Below are 15682 nucleotides of genomic sequence, written 5' to 3'. Positions count from 1 at the left end.
TTTAAAATTCTCCTTGTAGTAAATACAAGATAAAATATCATTTTTGAAAGACAGTTACAATTAAATTTTAGCTTCAAACTTTGTTATACATATTCTATAATTAAATGTGTATTATCCCTAAATATTAACAATATTGAAAAATCAAAATGTTGAGAGAAATGGGTTGTGGAGTAAGGAAAAAATGAAACTACTACTAATATTCTCTATGTAGCATAATTATAATATCATTAATGAAAGCACTATTAGTATAAGGAAATTTAACTTGATATATTAATTCTATCTCTAATCAAATAAAAAGTGAAGAAGTTAACAAACAAAAAATAAAAGTGAATGTCAGAATTTTAAAGCATAGAAATTATTTCTTTAGATATAAATAAGAAGCTCATTTTGTCTCCCAACATTTACAGTATAGAAGCATATACTAACATTTATAATAGATAGAAATTGAGGTCGTTAGAATTCAGATGACCTTTGGAAAGAATCATTTTTCAGATGGAGTATTATTTCCAGGGGTTCTCCATCTCTCCACATGGCTAACAAGATCTGCCAAGCCACCACAGAGACCTGGAAGTCACCCTTGACTCCTTCCTGTTCCCACAGCACCCAATGTCTACATTAGGTCAAGTGCACCCAAACTAATCTCCTTTGCTCAGTCTTGTTCCCACACACATCTCTTCTCATTAGCCTCTATTTGCTGCCACCAATAAGAAAATAAATATTTTTTTTTAATTTAGAAACAAATAAATTCATATTCATTCATTTATTCAACTTTGAATGAATATATTATTAGTTTTAGGCAAATGACTAGTTATCAAAATCTATAACCTATAGAAGAGGCAACATTATGAACACAGGAATCAAAATCACAATTCTGAGTCTCACAACTGTGTTCTGAGAGCTAAATCGCTGAACACAGCCAAATTTTAAGATGTTCAAAGACCAAGTTTCTATATTACACAACTTTGCCCCAGACATTGCACCCTGCAGCTTTGCACCTTACATTGTACCATGGGTGATCTCCATGGATTCTCACCACTTTTCTCAGCTTGTCAAGAAATTCATTTAGGAAGCTCAATGCACTTGGCTAAGGAAGAATCTTAACTGACAATTGACATTTTAGAGAAGGAAAAAAGTGAAAGAATGACATTCCTGTTTTTTGTTTGTTTGTTTTGTTTTGTTTTAATCCTGAGCAATTAACTAAGTAATAGGAGGGAGTCAAGTGACTTAAAGGGATACTTTGAATTACATTAAAATACAAGCATCCTATAAAGACCCCTTCCATAGAAACTCTCCTCTGGCTTGTACAGAAGTCCTGTTCTAGATGACATTTTAAAAACTGTCAGGATTTGGCTTTAAATATTGTTTTATGCATAGGGTATTTTCACTAGTATGAAAAGGAAAGTAGTTCTCCCAATGTACCAACATAGAGGTGAAAGGAATTCAGTTTCAATTCCTTTGTCTTAATCTGAAGTATTAATTCTTCCCCAAAAGAATGTCCATTGTAAGAGCATCATGGGATGCTTTGGAAAGAATCATGCAAATTTGGATTACTGGTCATATAATAAGTGCTTGGAAAATAAGTAATTATAACCAATACCTAAAAACACGAACTATCTAGATTCAACATTTGTTATGCTGATTTGGGCAGAAGAGGATGAACAAATTAAGCAGAAGATCAAAACCACTTGTCTCCTAAATAATTCAGATATGGTTTTTGTGCTTTTTTTTAATCTTCTTTGGCTTGTAATGAATATTAAAACAGTTAAGACCAATCATACTTCGACTTTAAGAAAATAAATAAACATACAAAGAATTAACTCACTGATATCCCTGTATGGCTTCATTACCTTAACTCAGAATTCAACTCTTTTATTGCCTATAGGAAATTATCTCCAAGTATTTCAATATTCTCCCTAGGGAGAATTCCAGAGGAGTTGAGTAGAATGTTTTCTATGCTACACTTTCTCTTCTTCCCTACATTGCAGTTGAATGAGCATCTTCCATTGCTTAAGCCCCTTTGAGTCACTGCCTACCAAAGGATTTCTTCCAAACAAATATAACACATTCACTAAAGAAGTTCTGCAAAAATCATTCTTCAGCTCAGTCTATCACCTTTGCTCATATTTCTCTGTAAGCTCTTGCCTCATTCCTCCAACCCGTGAGATTTTCCTATAAGTCTTGAATTTGAGAACGTGTAAGCTTTCTGTTTTGATTTTTAACTCTGTATTTTGCAATTAACCTTTTACTCATTTTAAATTTTTTTTAAATTTTATTTATTCTAATTATACAGGACAGCAGAATGCAATTCAATTCATATTACACAGATAGGGCACAATTTTTCATGTCTCTGGTTGAACACAAAGGAGAGTCACACCATTCATGTTTCATACATGTACTTAGAGTAATGATGTCCATCTCATTCCACCGTCTTTCCTATCCCCATCCCCCTTTTTCCCTTCCTCCCCCTTTGCTCTATCTAAAGTTCGTCTATTTCTCCCATGATCCTCCCCCCACTCAGTCACTTCTGACTACTTTGTATTACCTACTCCAGGTAATAGCCCCACCCAACTTTAACCCTATCTCAGTTTTGTTTTACTCTCCCTATTTTCTCCTCGGTTTTCCTCATTCCACTGAGATATATGTTTTGTAAACTCCACTTATATACTATCTAACACTCTTTCTTGAGCTCCAGATCTACACTTTCAAGATCCTATCAAGTTTCCCAGGTCCTTCAAATGCATTGTCCCCCATCCTCTCTATACTGTTCATTTTCTATCTTTCTCCATTTAAGAGTCATCATGCCTCTTGTTACCAACTCAGGAGCCTCAATTTTCCTAGATTCCTCCCTCTTGTTTAGCCCTCTATGTCCAGGAACACACCAAATTCTGTGAATTCTACTCACCAAATTTTTTATTTATCTCCTCTGCTCTTCCTCTTTCATTTATTATGTTTTGGCCCATATACCACATTTTACCTCTTATGTCTCCCCAGCATCATACCAGGAAAATTTCCTTTGTATCTTCTCCCACTGCCTACTACCACATATCTCACATACAATAGACTCTCAACAAATATTTGTTAATTGCAGAAGAGACTTCAAACCCTTATAATCTTACACCTTCCCTTGTCATTCATAAATTGCCTTTCTCCAACTCATACCTCTGTAGAATTCTTCTGACCTGCTGTTGGTTTTATTCCTTTCACCTCAAGTCAAAAGCTTTTTATTACTCTTTATTGCCTTTCAAACAAATGCAGATATAAAAATCCTCCAGTCTAGCTCAAACCTACCTTTCCTGTTTTTCCTCTTCATATTTTCTATTCTGTTCTCTACTCAGTCTAGCTAAATCCAACAACTAGTCATTAAAAAAAATCTTTTCCTGCCCCCATACTTATGCTTATGCTACCCCCAAAACATAGAATGCCTTTTCCTCACTTCTGTCTTAAAGTTCAAGTCCAATACTGTGCCACCTTTTTCATGAAACTTAGATTCCTCCAGATGGAATTTCTCTCTTCTTCCTCTCTCCTTTGAGGGTATGAGCAAGTTTATGCATTGCTTTATACAAGTATTTCATTTTTCCTACTAGGAAAGCAGTATCAGAGTTGTTCACGTGGTATGTTTTAAGACCACCTGCAACAGAATAACTGGAGTTTCATTAAGGACAACACAAAAGCCCTATAAAATCGTCTCTTGAGGAAGATCTCAGAACTCTGTGCGTTAAGAATAAGAGTCCCAGGAAAGTGTGCAATATGGGATGGGGGGGCATAGTTGGAGACCTCTGAGTTGAAGAAATGGGCCTTAAAGTTAGTCAGAATGGGAGCTGCTTTCTAGTTACATCTCTGTTAAACACTTTTTTCAGAAAAATCTAGAAGTCATGACAGTCATACAGATAGAAAAGAAAAAAATGTTAAAGATGTTATTTATTAATTCATGTAGTAATAGACCTAGGGAAATGTTATGTTCTTTTTTAAAAAGAGTCTGAAGACACATTTTATTTATAAAGAGTTGCAAAATGTTTCAAATACAGTGAAAGGCAGGTATCTCTTAAGAAATGCAATTTTCTATTGAAATATGAAGTTTTGTATGCCTCTTGCCAGCTGTGTGACTTCGAGTATGATACTTAACATCTCTAAGTTTCAATTACTTTATCTATATATAGTGATAATGAAGTTTCATAATTTTTAAAATTTTTTCATGAGGAGAATAGTTACCTAATAGAGTTATTGTGAGAATTATATGAGTTAATGAGTACCAGGAGTTTCTGAAAGTATAAAGAAAACTGTACTTAATAAACATTACCCAGCAGTGTGGAACTACAAGTAGTACTAATACTCATTGTTAGTCCCTTGAAACTGATTCATTCTCACTTACTAATGAATGCATCCTTTCAATAAATCAACCCATGCGTGTTAAATACCAATTTATGCTAGGTTTGGGTGGATAATAAAATAGTCCCTTGTCCTCAAGGAGTTCAGGGTAACAGAGGAGATGAGGATTTAAACAAATAATTGCATGGATATAATTAGTGAAATCAGAAGTATGCGAGCAAATTGACAAAATGGCTAGCCATGTACAGAAAGTACAGAATCTTACAGGAAAGGATTACAAAAGTGAATTTGTGAAACACAGCATGGTAATAATTATTATGGTAGATTACTGCATATATTACTCATTCAATTTGCATAAGGGTAAATAAAAATTTATTCTAGCCTGGTGTGGTGGTGCATGCCTGTGATCCCAGTAGTTTGGGAGGCTGAAGCAGGAAGATCTTGAGTTCAAAACCTGCCTCAGCAAAAGTGAGGCTACAAGAAACTCAGTAAGACCCTGTCTCTAAATAAAATACAAAATAGGGCTGGGGATGTGGCTCAATGGTTGAGTTTCCCTGAGTTCAATCTCTGATACAAAAAAAAAAAGTTTGTTCTAATTAAGTACTAACTGTGTCAGGCACTATTCTAAAGTTCCACCAGTATCCTATTTAATAAATTTTTTTTAATTTTTATTTTCTGATTTTCTTAGTGGTAGTCGGACACAATACCTTTGTTTTTATGTGGTGCTAAGGATCGAACCCAGCATCTCGCACGTGCAAGGTGAGTGCTCTACTGCTGAGCCACAACCCCAGCCAATAAAAATGTTTTTAAAAGCATAAAAACCTGAGGCTTAAAGAAACCAACCAACATCCCCAAGATGATCAACCAGAGAGTGAAAAAGCCACAAGTCATCCCAGGCAGCCTGTTTCCAAACTGGGGAAATACAATCTCAATTTCCTGATAGGAGAACCAACACCAGAGAGATTAGGAGATCGCTCACTGATTAGAATCTGGGTATCTAGTTTTAAAACTCAGGCAGATAAGGAGGAAGAATACTACAGAAAGAGGGAGAATATGAAAATTTGGGGAAGCATGGGAGATCTCAACATGTTCCCAGGAAACACAAGCTCTTGGAACTCAATGTCAATATGTAAAGAGCAGCAGAAGATGAGAGCATTAAATTAGTCAAGGATTATGAAAAATAAATATGGCACACTAAATTATGTAGACTCTGCTCAGGAGAAGATGAGAAAACAAGGAAGGATTTTAAGCAATGGAATGAGAAGATTAAAGGCTTAGAAGTAAGAGGCAGAAGGCTGGAGTTGTGGCTCAGTGGTAGAGTGATCATCTAGCACGTGCAAGGAGCTGGATTCAATCCTCAGCACCACATAAAAATAAATAAATAAAGGTGTGTGTCTAACTAAAATATATATTAAAAAAAATAAAAAGAAATAGGAGGCAGAGCAACTTTTTATGAGATGGCAAGGGCTAGTATTATTGAGATCAAGAGTTCTGAAGTCAGACAAACTGCCACTTATCATGACCTTAGGAAAGAGAACATCTTTGAGCAAGAGCCTCCTCATCTGTAAAATGAATATAATAATAGGGTTTAGGAAAATAAGAAAAGAACACAGGTCAGTATCTGATACTGTATTTCAGATCTAGGAGGCATTCAATATTCAAGTTATATTGTTGTTTATTGCTGTTATTATTGTGATACAAATACATTGAGACCTGGTTTAGGTCTTCTTGAAGGAAGAACTTATCTAATATATTTACTGATACTCTTTTACTTAAGCTGTTTAGAAATAAAGCCACTGCTGCTTGATTTGTTCAGGCCTAATAAATTATTCTACATCAAAACAGCAAGTCTGAGGGCCACAGGAGAACTAAGTTTTAGAAATAACATTAGATTAAGTGTTTGGCATATCAAATATTTCTTGTGTCCCTACTGTATGTTTAACACTATAAAAAGATAGATAGGTAGATAGATAGATAGATATAGATATAGATATAGATATAGATTTTTTTTAGTTAAAATATACTCCTTTCAGTGATGACTAGTAGAAGGAAGCCAGCTCACTGGGGGTGTGCCCTTGATGGGAATATTGGGGCCCTGACTTCATCCTCCTTCTCTTTGCTTCCTGACTGTCATGAGGTGAACAGTTTTCTCTGCCATGTGTTCCTACTTTAATAAACTACCTCACCACAGCCCTCCAAACAATGGGTCAACCACCCTCTTCTGAAATCTCCAAGATTGTAAACCAAAATAAACCCGTCCTCCTTTTCATTTAAAAAAGGTGAATCTCCTTTCATGAAGAGTCAAAAGTCTACAATACAGTCTTTTGGGTAATTTCTTTCACTCTGGACCCCTGGTCTTCTCTCTTATTTACAACCTTATACTCACCCTGAGCTATTTACACTACTGCTAAGAAGTAACCTTGGTTTCCCTACTCTATTGCCCCTATTGGACTACCTCCTTGCCTGGCTACTTGAGCTGATACATCAGATTACACCTTGTGTGATCTTAACCTGCTCTGGGTATCCTTGCCCTGTTCCAAGACACCTTGCTACTATACTGAAAATAAACTAGTTCTCTCAATAGCTGGTACTAAAATTCTTGTCAGAGGAAAACACCCTAACAAACCATTATATGTAGATAATTCTAGAGAACTGGAGCTAGTAAGAGGTGTATAACAACAGAGGAACTGTTCTACACCAGAAATCTTGGGGGTGTGGAAAAGCACTGGGGACCAGAGAGAAAAGAGATGGAAGCTAGAGTAACTTCAGAGTATGTCTGAAATACTCCTTAACATATATAATATTCTAAGTTATTTGTATTTCTTTAATGTCCCTCTTTGCTCCCAAATCGTCAGTAAGCTTTCCACTACCCCTAAATTCTCATACCTCCCCAGGATGCATGCATGAGTGGAGGAAGCAGTGAGGTTAAGAGGAGAAATATCATAGCACAGGGCCAAGTTATACCGCTAAATCAGAACAATGAGATAGTCCATAAACCAGACCCATTAGTAAAGGTCAAGGTAATGCTAAAATCAGATGCCCAGAAAATGGACAGAATATCTCAGGATGTGTTATACTTTATAAGAGTTGCATAACAACTCTTATTTACTGAAAAAACAAAGCAGATGATTCCAGCTGATATCTGGGTCACGATTTCCTCAGAGTCATTAACTAATTGGCATACTTTTAGGTCTGCCTTGCCAAAATCTCTGCCGTCCATTCCCCAAAGCTAGCCACCATTATCATAGTTGTGGTTACTTCTACAGTTTTCCTGGGATCAACAAATCTTTTCTTTAAATTACCTGGTAGTAAATAGGTCAGGTTTTGTGGACCAGATGATTACAGTTAGTCAACACATAATGCCTGGAGACAACTATAGGCAACACATAAATGAAGGGTATGGTTGTGTTCCAATAAAACTTATTTACCAAAGCAGGCAGTAGGACTTCTGCCCTGGCCCTTCTGTTCTCCACATTGTAGTCAAATGCTATTTTAAATGTCACTCTTTTGTTAAACACTTGAATGACTTCCCATTATCCTTAGAATAAAGTTCAAATTCTTTAACTGAGTAAACAAATTTCATCCCATTAGCCTCCTGTATAACTCAGAAGCTCTGTGAGAACTTAAACTGGTCTGTCATTCATTGGCATATTGCAAAGTGCTCAATAAATGATGAATAAGTGAATTCTTGAACTATGAGTAGGTTAAAAAAAAAAAAAACAAGGACCAACCTGAACGTGGAGGGGACTTTTGAAAGCTAAGTGGTAGAGAATAAACTGGGATTACTTGAACAGTTCCGTTTAACCTAAAGTCTACTGCTAGAGAACTTTCTTTTTGCTTTTGTGGCTTACACAGAGGGTTAGGAAACATACATCTCTATGCCTTTCTGATGCATTGACCAATATAAAGTATATTTGGTAATTTCCCTTTCAAAGTGAACTTGGCTTGCCTGTCTGACCAATATTCACATTTTAAATGTAATGTAGCAGGCATATTCTATGTACCAGGACTACAGGCTTTAATTTTTTAGTTCTCCTTCAATCCCCGCAATAACACTATGTGAGTCTTCCTTTTATTAATCTCATCTACAGTTGATAAAATTAAGACCTAAAAAGTCAAGAAGTGTGCCAAAGAAACAGAACAAGTGGCAGAACCAATACTGAAGGAAGAAAATCTGACTCCAGAACTCAAGTTTGTAAACTTACACTATTTTATAGTTTGTCTAGGACATTATCTGTTTTATACCTCTCTGAATACTGTTCCTATACAACCCCAGAAATCCTCTATGAACTTCCTGCAACTTTCATCCTGAATCTCATAGACAGTGTGGTTGATTTCAACATGCTCACAGCATTTAGTGAGTACAGACATTGTGATTAGTGCTATTCAGGTATTACCTCATCTAAACTTCACAGATGTTAATTAAAAAGATAAGGTTATGTCCATTTTGCTGAGGAGGAAATAGAAGCACAACAAAGTAAAATAATGTATTCAAAGTCACACAATTAGTAATTGAAGGAGCTAGAATTTAAATTCATGCAGTCATACTGACTCCACAACTCACACTCCTGGTAAGAAGAGAACACATGTGGAAGTAGAAAGCCCCAGAGCATTCCTCAGTCCTTCGTAAGATGAGCTGGAAGGTATGGTGAAGTTGAAAGGTTCAGACTTTAATTATCCTGGATGGGAAGTAATGGGGGGGGGTGTCTTACATATTTATTGCTGTATTATAAAGTATCACAGAAGTTAGTGGCTTCAACCAACACTTAGTATCTATTCTGCAGGTCAGTTTTGGTCTTGACTTAACTGGGAGACACTTCTGCTTTCACCTGGACTCACTCATGTGACAGTCAGCTGGAAGCTTGGTGGAGGCTTGATGGTCCGAAGGTCTGTGGCACACGTGAGTATCTGACCTATGCAGCTGCAAAGGGTTCTCGTTTAGAAGGGGCCTGTGCTTTGTTTATTGTTTTGCTGTTGCCATCTTTAATTTCTTAATGTTTATGGAATAAGGGGCCCCACTGGGCCTAGCAAAGTATGTTTCCAGTACTGTTGTTATAGAATATCAGCTTGGCAAGTTTCTTTTTTTTTATTTTTTTTTATTTATTTTTTTTTTAAAAATTTTTTATTGTTGGTTGTTCAAAACATTACAAATTTCTTGATATATCATATTTCACACTTTGATTCAAGTGGGTTATGAACTCCCATTTTTACCCCATATACAGATTGCAGAATTACATCAGTTACACATCCATTGATTTACATATTGCCATACTAGTGTCTGTTGTGTTCTGCTGCCTTTCCTATCCTCTACTATCCCCCCTCCCCTCCCCTCCCCTCCCCTCCCCTCTTCTCTCTCTACCCCCTCTACTGTCATTCATTTCTCCCCCTTGTATTATTTTTCCCTTTCCCCTCACTTCCTCTTGTATGTACTTTTGTATAACCCTGAGGGTCTCCTTCCATTTCCATGCAATTTCCCTTCTCTCTCCCTTTCCCTCCCACCTCTCATCCCTGTTTAATGTTAATCTTCTTCTCCTGCTCTTCGTCCCTACTCTGTTCTTAGTTACTCTCCTTATATCAAAGAAGACATTTAGCATTTGTTTTTTAGGGATTGGCTAGCTTCACTTAGCATAATCTGCTCTAATGCCATCCATTTCTCTGCAAATTCTATGATTTTGTCATTCTTTAATGCAGAGTAATACTCCATTGTGTATAAATGCCACATTTTTTTAATCCATTCCTCTATTGAAGGGCATCTAGGTTGGTTCCACAGTCTTGCTATTGTGAATTGTGCTGCTATGAACATCGATGTAGCAGTGTCCCTGTAGCATGCTCTTTTTAGGTCTTTAGGGAATAGACCAAGAAGGGGAATAGCTGGGTCAAATGGTGGCTCCATTCCCAGCTTTCCAAGAAATCTCCATACTGCTTTCCAAATTGGCTGCACCAATTTGCAGTCCCACCAGCAATGTACAAGTGTACCCTTTTCCCCACATCCTCGCCAGCACTTGTTGTTGTTTGACTTCATAATGGCTGCCAATCTTACTGGAGTGAGATGGTATCTTAGGGTGGCTTTGATTTGCATTTCTCTGACAGCTAGAGATGGTGAGCATTTTTTCATGTACTTGTTGATTGACTGTATGTCCTCCTCTGAGAAGTGTCTGTTCAGGTCCTTGGCCCATTTGTTGATTGGGTTGTTTGTTCTCTTATTGTCTAATTTTTTGAGTTCTTTGTATACTCTGGATATTAGGGCTCTATCTGAAGTGTGAGGAGTAAAGATTTGTTCCCAGGGTGTAGGCTCCCTATTTACCTCTCTTATTGTTTCTTTTGCTGAGAAAAAACTTTTTAGTTTGAGTAAGTCCCATTTGTTGATTCTAGTTATTAACTTTTGTGCTATGGGTGTCCTATTGAGGAATTTGGAGCCCGACCCCACCGACTGTAGATCGTAGCCAACTTTTTCTTCTATCAGACGGCGTGTCTCTGACTTGATATCAAGCTCCTTGATCCATTTTGAATTCACTTTTGTGCATGGCGAGAGAAAGGGATTCAGTTTCATTTTGTTGCATATGGATTTCCAGTTTTCCCAGCACCATTTGTTGAAGATGCTATCCTTCCTCCATTGCATGCTTTTAGCCCCTTTATCAAATATAAGATAGTTGTAGTTTTGTGGATTGGTTTCTGTGTCCTCTATTCTGTACCATTGGTCCACCCGCCTGTTTTGGTACCAGTACCATGCTGTTTTTGTTACTATTGCTCTGTAGTATAGTTTGAAGTCTGGTATCGCTATACCGCCTGATTCACACTTCCTGCTTAGCATTGTTTTTGCTATTCTGGGTCTTTTATTTTTCCATATGAATTTCATGATTGCTTTCTCTATTTCTACAAGAAATGCCTTTGGGATTTTGATTGGCATTGCATTAAACCTATAGAGAACTTTTGGTAATGGCAAGTTTCTTTATATAACCTCTCAATCACAGTGACACCAGCCCATGTTTCTTCACAATTACAAGACCTTTGGAAGATAGTGAGAGCAAAGCCTCTCAAGGTCTAGGTTCAAAATTTCCATATCCTCACTTCTACTGCATTTATTCACCAAAGAAAGTTACAGGCCAACCCAGACACAAGAAAGTGGAGAATCTGGGGTCCACCCCTTGATAGGAAGAATAGGAAAGTCACACGGCAAAGAGGCCTTGTTAAGGTTTAGATATGAGGTATCCCCCAGCTTATGTGTGAGACAATGCAAGAAAGTTTAGAGTTGAATTAATTGGGTTATGAGTGTCTTGACCTAGCCAGTGCATCAATCCCCTCATAGAATTAACTGAGGATGTGCCATTTGGGTATATATTTTGTCCTTGTTGAGCAAAGCTTGCTCTCTTGCATTCATATTCTCTCTCTCTCTCTCTCTCTCTCTCTCTCTCTCTCTCTCTCTTTCCTGGTGCCATGTTCCCAGATGCTTTCCTACATTCTTTTGCCATGATGTCCTGCCTCACCTCCAACTCCAAAAGGATTAGAGTTGGCTATCTATGGACTGGGACCTTTGAAATGATGAGCCCCCAAATAAACTTTTCCTTTTCTAATTACTCTCATCAGGTCTTTGGGTTGCAACAGAAAAGAAGAAACTGACTAAAACAAGCTTATAGAGAAGAATGGAACAAGTTTGTGACCAAACAATGTACCACAGAAAAGATACATGTTTATGGAGAAATTAAATAATTTCTTTTTGCACATATTGTGGTTGAAGTAAATCCATAAGAAAGTATTCCATAATAATATAGGCCTAGAGAATAAAAGAGAAGCCTGGTAGGATGTACAAATGTGGAAGCTGTCAACATACAGATAATAGTTTTCTGAATAAACCAATCAGAAGTCCTAGGAAGATTGCATAAACTGAGGTGAAGACTAACAGATATGTAATCAGTCCCTCAGACCATCAAAATATTTGAGCAAACTTTTCTTCCGGTCATCTGAAGACATCATCTGCAAGACAACACATATGGTCCTATTGACTTTTTGCAGCTAGTCTGGTATATCTGGGGGAAGTGCAGCCTTTTCTGTTATGTCCAGATATGGCTGCTTACAGTCCAAGGATCTACAAATTAAAAGAAAATTACTCAATCCCCTCTTTCAACTCAATATGCAAGAGTGTAATAGGAATAGAATAAACTAAGATAGAAAATTCCTTTTGAAAAGAAAAACATGGGAAATGGGCAGCAATCTGTAGTCTTTAGTTTAATTTTTTTGTTGTTGTTGTTCTTCTTTCCAGGCAAAAATCCTTTGCCTGGCCTTGGAAGTTCCTTGAATAACTCATCTAGATGCCTTTGTTATGCTTTCAGGGTCCCTGGATTTTACCTTCTGGGAGGCTCTTCCTTGTTGATTGTTTTCAAAGTACAAAAGTGAAATGGATATAGAAGAGTAGCTTTCCTGGAAACAGCTTTAGAATATGAACAATAGCTGGCTTTCGCATGTTAGGCTAGTGGCGTTTTTTAGCAATACAATTTCCTCAAAAGCATAGCCTTCTATTACTTGTTTCCAGTTCCTTACAGGGTAATCCCCAACTTATAATGGTTCAATTTATAATTTGTGTGTGTGTGTGTGTGTGTGTGTGTGTGTGTGTGTGGTGCTGGGGATTGAACCAAGGGCCTTGCAAATGCAACACAGGCACTCTATGAACTGAGCTATATCCCCAGCCCCCAACTTATAAATTTTTGACTGTATAATGGTGTTAAAGCCATTAATACTTTGAAGAAATTGTATTTCTAATTTTGACCTTTTCCTGAGCTAGTAATATGTGGTACAATGTTCTCTTGTGATGCTGCTGGGCAGAGGCAGCCAGTCACGGCTCCCTTTTGGCCACTCGATCACAATGGGAAACAGTAAATAGAGACCTGCAGTGTAGATGTTCAGTATAATTAACAGTTTGAATCTGGAATGTGCTCATTTTTTGAAGGCTTAATCCCCAGAGGGTGGCACTCTGGGAAATGGTAGAGACTTTAGGAGGTGTGGCCTAGTTGGACAAAGTAGGTCACTGAGGATGTGCCCTTTGATAAGTATGTTTTGTCCTCTGTCCCTTCTTTGCTTTCCTGGACACCATGAGATGAACATCTCTGATTTACCACAAGATTCCCACCATGGTATTCTGCTTCTCTAAAAGCCCCAAAGTAATAGGACCCGATGACTATGCACACAAATAGGTTGGGCATATAAAATGCATTTCCCAACTTATGACATTTTTCAACTTAACAATGGTTTTCTCTAGATGCAGCCCCTTCGTGATTCAGGATATCTGCCTAGGACACATACCCAAAGTTCTTTTCTGAATCTACCTCTTAAACATGCCTATCCTCTAGCTTCTATGAATTATTCGTTCCTCTTCCTATTGTGTCAATGGTGGCTATTTTCATATAATTTTTTAAAAATAAGTGAGGCAACACACTCAATCTGATCTTTACTGTGTCGTGGATCAGAAAACAATACCCTCATGACTGGAGCTTCGACTTGCTAAAAAATCTTATAAGTTGCCTCAGAATCAAGGTCTCTCTGAGGTCCTCTTGCTTCCATCATCACACCACAGGGAGAGGCTTTCCCCAAAGTTCCCTTGTCATCCTGACTGCCTCCACCAAGAGAGGGATAGAAATTGCCTTCCAAATGCTTACAAAAATTTCATTAACCAGAAAGACTAAAACTAGTATCACAGGGAGGAAGACTAGAAAGCCAAACATCACATCTAGAGCCCAGAATATTGTCCCAGACCATTATCTATTCTTCTGACCACATTAATCTTTTCTAAAAATAAATTTACTATTCCTTTAATATTACCTATATTCCTACTTCCTTCTTTCCTATAAAGAGGGTATTTAAGCTTCAACTATCTTACCTTCTCTTTGAGTCTCTTTCTTTGTGTTCTGCACATTTATAAATTTTGTATGCTTTTTCCTATTAATCTATTGCCAATTTATTTCATGCACTAACATTATCAAATCATCAGATGAAACTTTCCTGCACCTGCAAGTCTACATCTCTTTTTTTTTTGACTGAAGAATGTCAATGGGAGGACTTTAATAAAGACTTTGGCACAGAAGTCTTACCTCCTGTTTAGATTTTCCAACCCTACACAGTCAAAAATCCTTTATTTCCTTTCATTTATGCTTGCAAACCCAGCATTTCTTATGTGAACTCATTTCTTTCTTGAAAAATCTTGCTGAATTCAGCACAGAGAAAAAGTGATACCCTTAAACTCTGGTTCTTTTCAAATGCTTCTCCTGGAGGTCAGTCATAGAAGGAATGTGATCAGCCTTACAAGTTAGATAGGTGACATTTTTACCAAATATTTTGGCATGGCAAAACAAGGAACCCTAATTTTCCAGCCTGACAGATGTTTCCTCACTGCCAATTGTCGCTCAGGCAATGTTTTTTGTTCTTGAGTTCTGTTAGAAGTTCTCCATTGCCAGGTTATCAGTTTCTGTATTATTCAGAACAAAGGCTATGCTACTATAAGAAAGAGACATCAGAATTCAGTGACATCAAGAAAATGTAAGTTTCCATTCCTTTCAACATAACTGTAGGGCCTGGACTGGCAGGGCAACTTTTCTATGCGGTCCTTTCAAATTTTTTTCTGCCCTCTCCTAGAATGTCTTCTTCATCTTCCTGGTTGCAGTTGGTCATAGACATGCCCATGAAGGAGAAAGAATGAAAGCAACCCAAGGCAAGCCATCTTCCTTTAAAAAGGTAAAGTAAAAATTTCATTTATTGTTTCTAGTTCCATTGGTAAGAACTCATCCAAAAAAATGCACTTATCTGCATAGAAGGATAAAGAAATGTAGTTTTTAGATAAGTGAACAAGTGAAAGCAAGAAAAGAAGAATAGATTTTGTGGTGATAACCATTAGTCTGCCATAAAAAGTGAGATACTCAAGGTAAATAAACCTTAGAAATACAAAGAGCAGAGGGAGAGAATAAGGATTTTGTTTCTGAGAAGCAAAGAGAATAAAAAGTCTGAAAAAATATATGGCAAAATCCATCTAGTGCATACCCAAATTTCCATGTGATTATTTTTAGTACTTTTGGAAATATAATTTACAATTTTTTATTTTAAGGAAAATAGAAAAAGAAATACTTGAAAAGAATAATAAGATACAGGAGCTGGGGTTGTGGTTCAGTGGTAGAGTGCTTGCCTAGCATGTGCAAGGCACTGGGTTCTCAGCACCACATATAAATAAGTGAACAAAATAAAGGCCCACCCAACATCTAAAAAAATATTTAAAAGAGAATAACAAGATACAACAACAATGATATGAAGAAAATCAAAAGCAAATAGAATAATTATAAGTTAATGGAACAAAAAAATTTTTTTTTAATTTTAATGG

The sequence above is a fragment of the Marmota monax genome, unplaced genomic scaffold, assembly GCF_021218885.2.
Source record: "Marmota monax isolate L192 unplaced genomic scaffold, Marmota_monax_Labrador192_F-V1.1 WCK01_AAM20220418_F8-fsc00070, whole genome shotgun sequence".
Classification (NCBI taxonomy): domain Eukaryota; kingdom Metazoa; phylum Chordata; class Mammalia; order Rodentia; family Sciuridae; genus Marmota; species Marmota monax.
Note: the sequence above shows the minus strand (reverse complement) of the source record.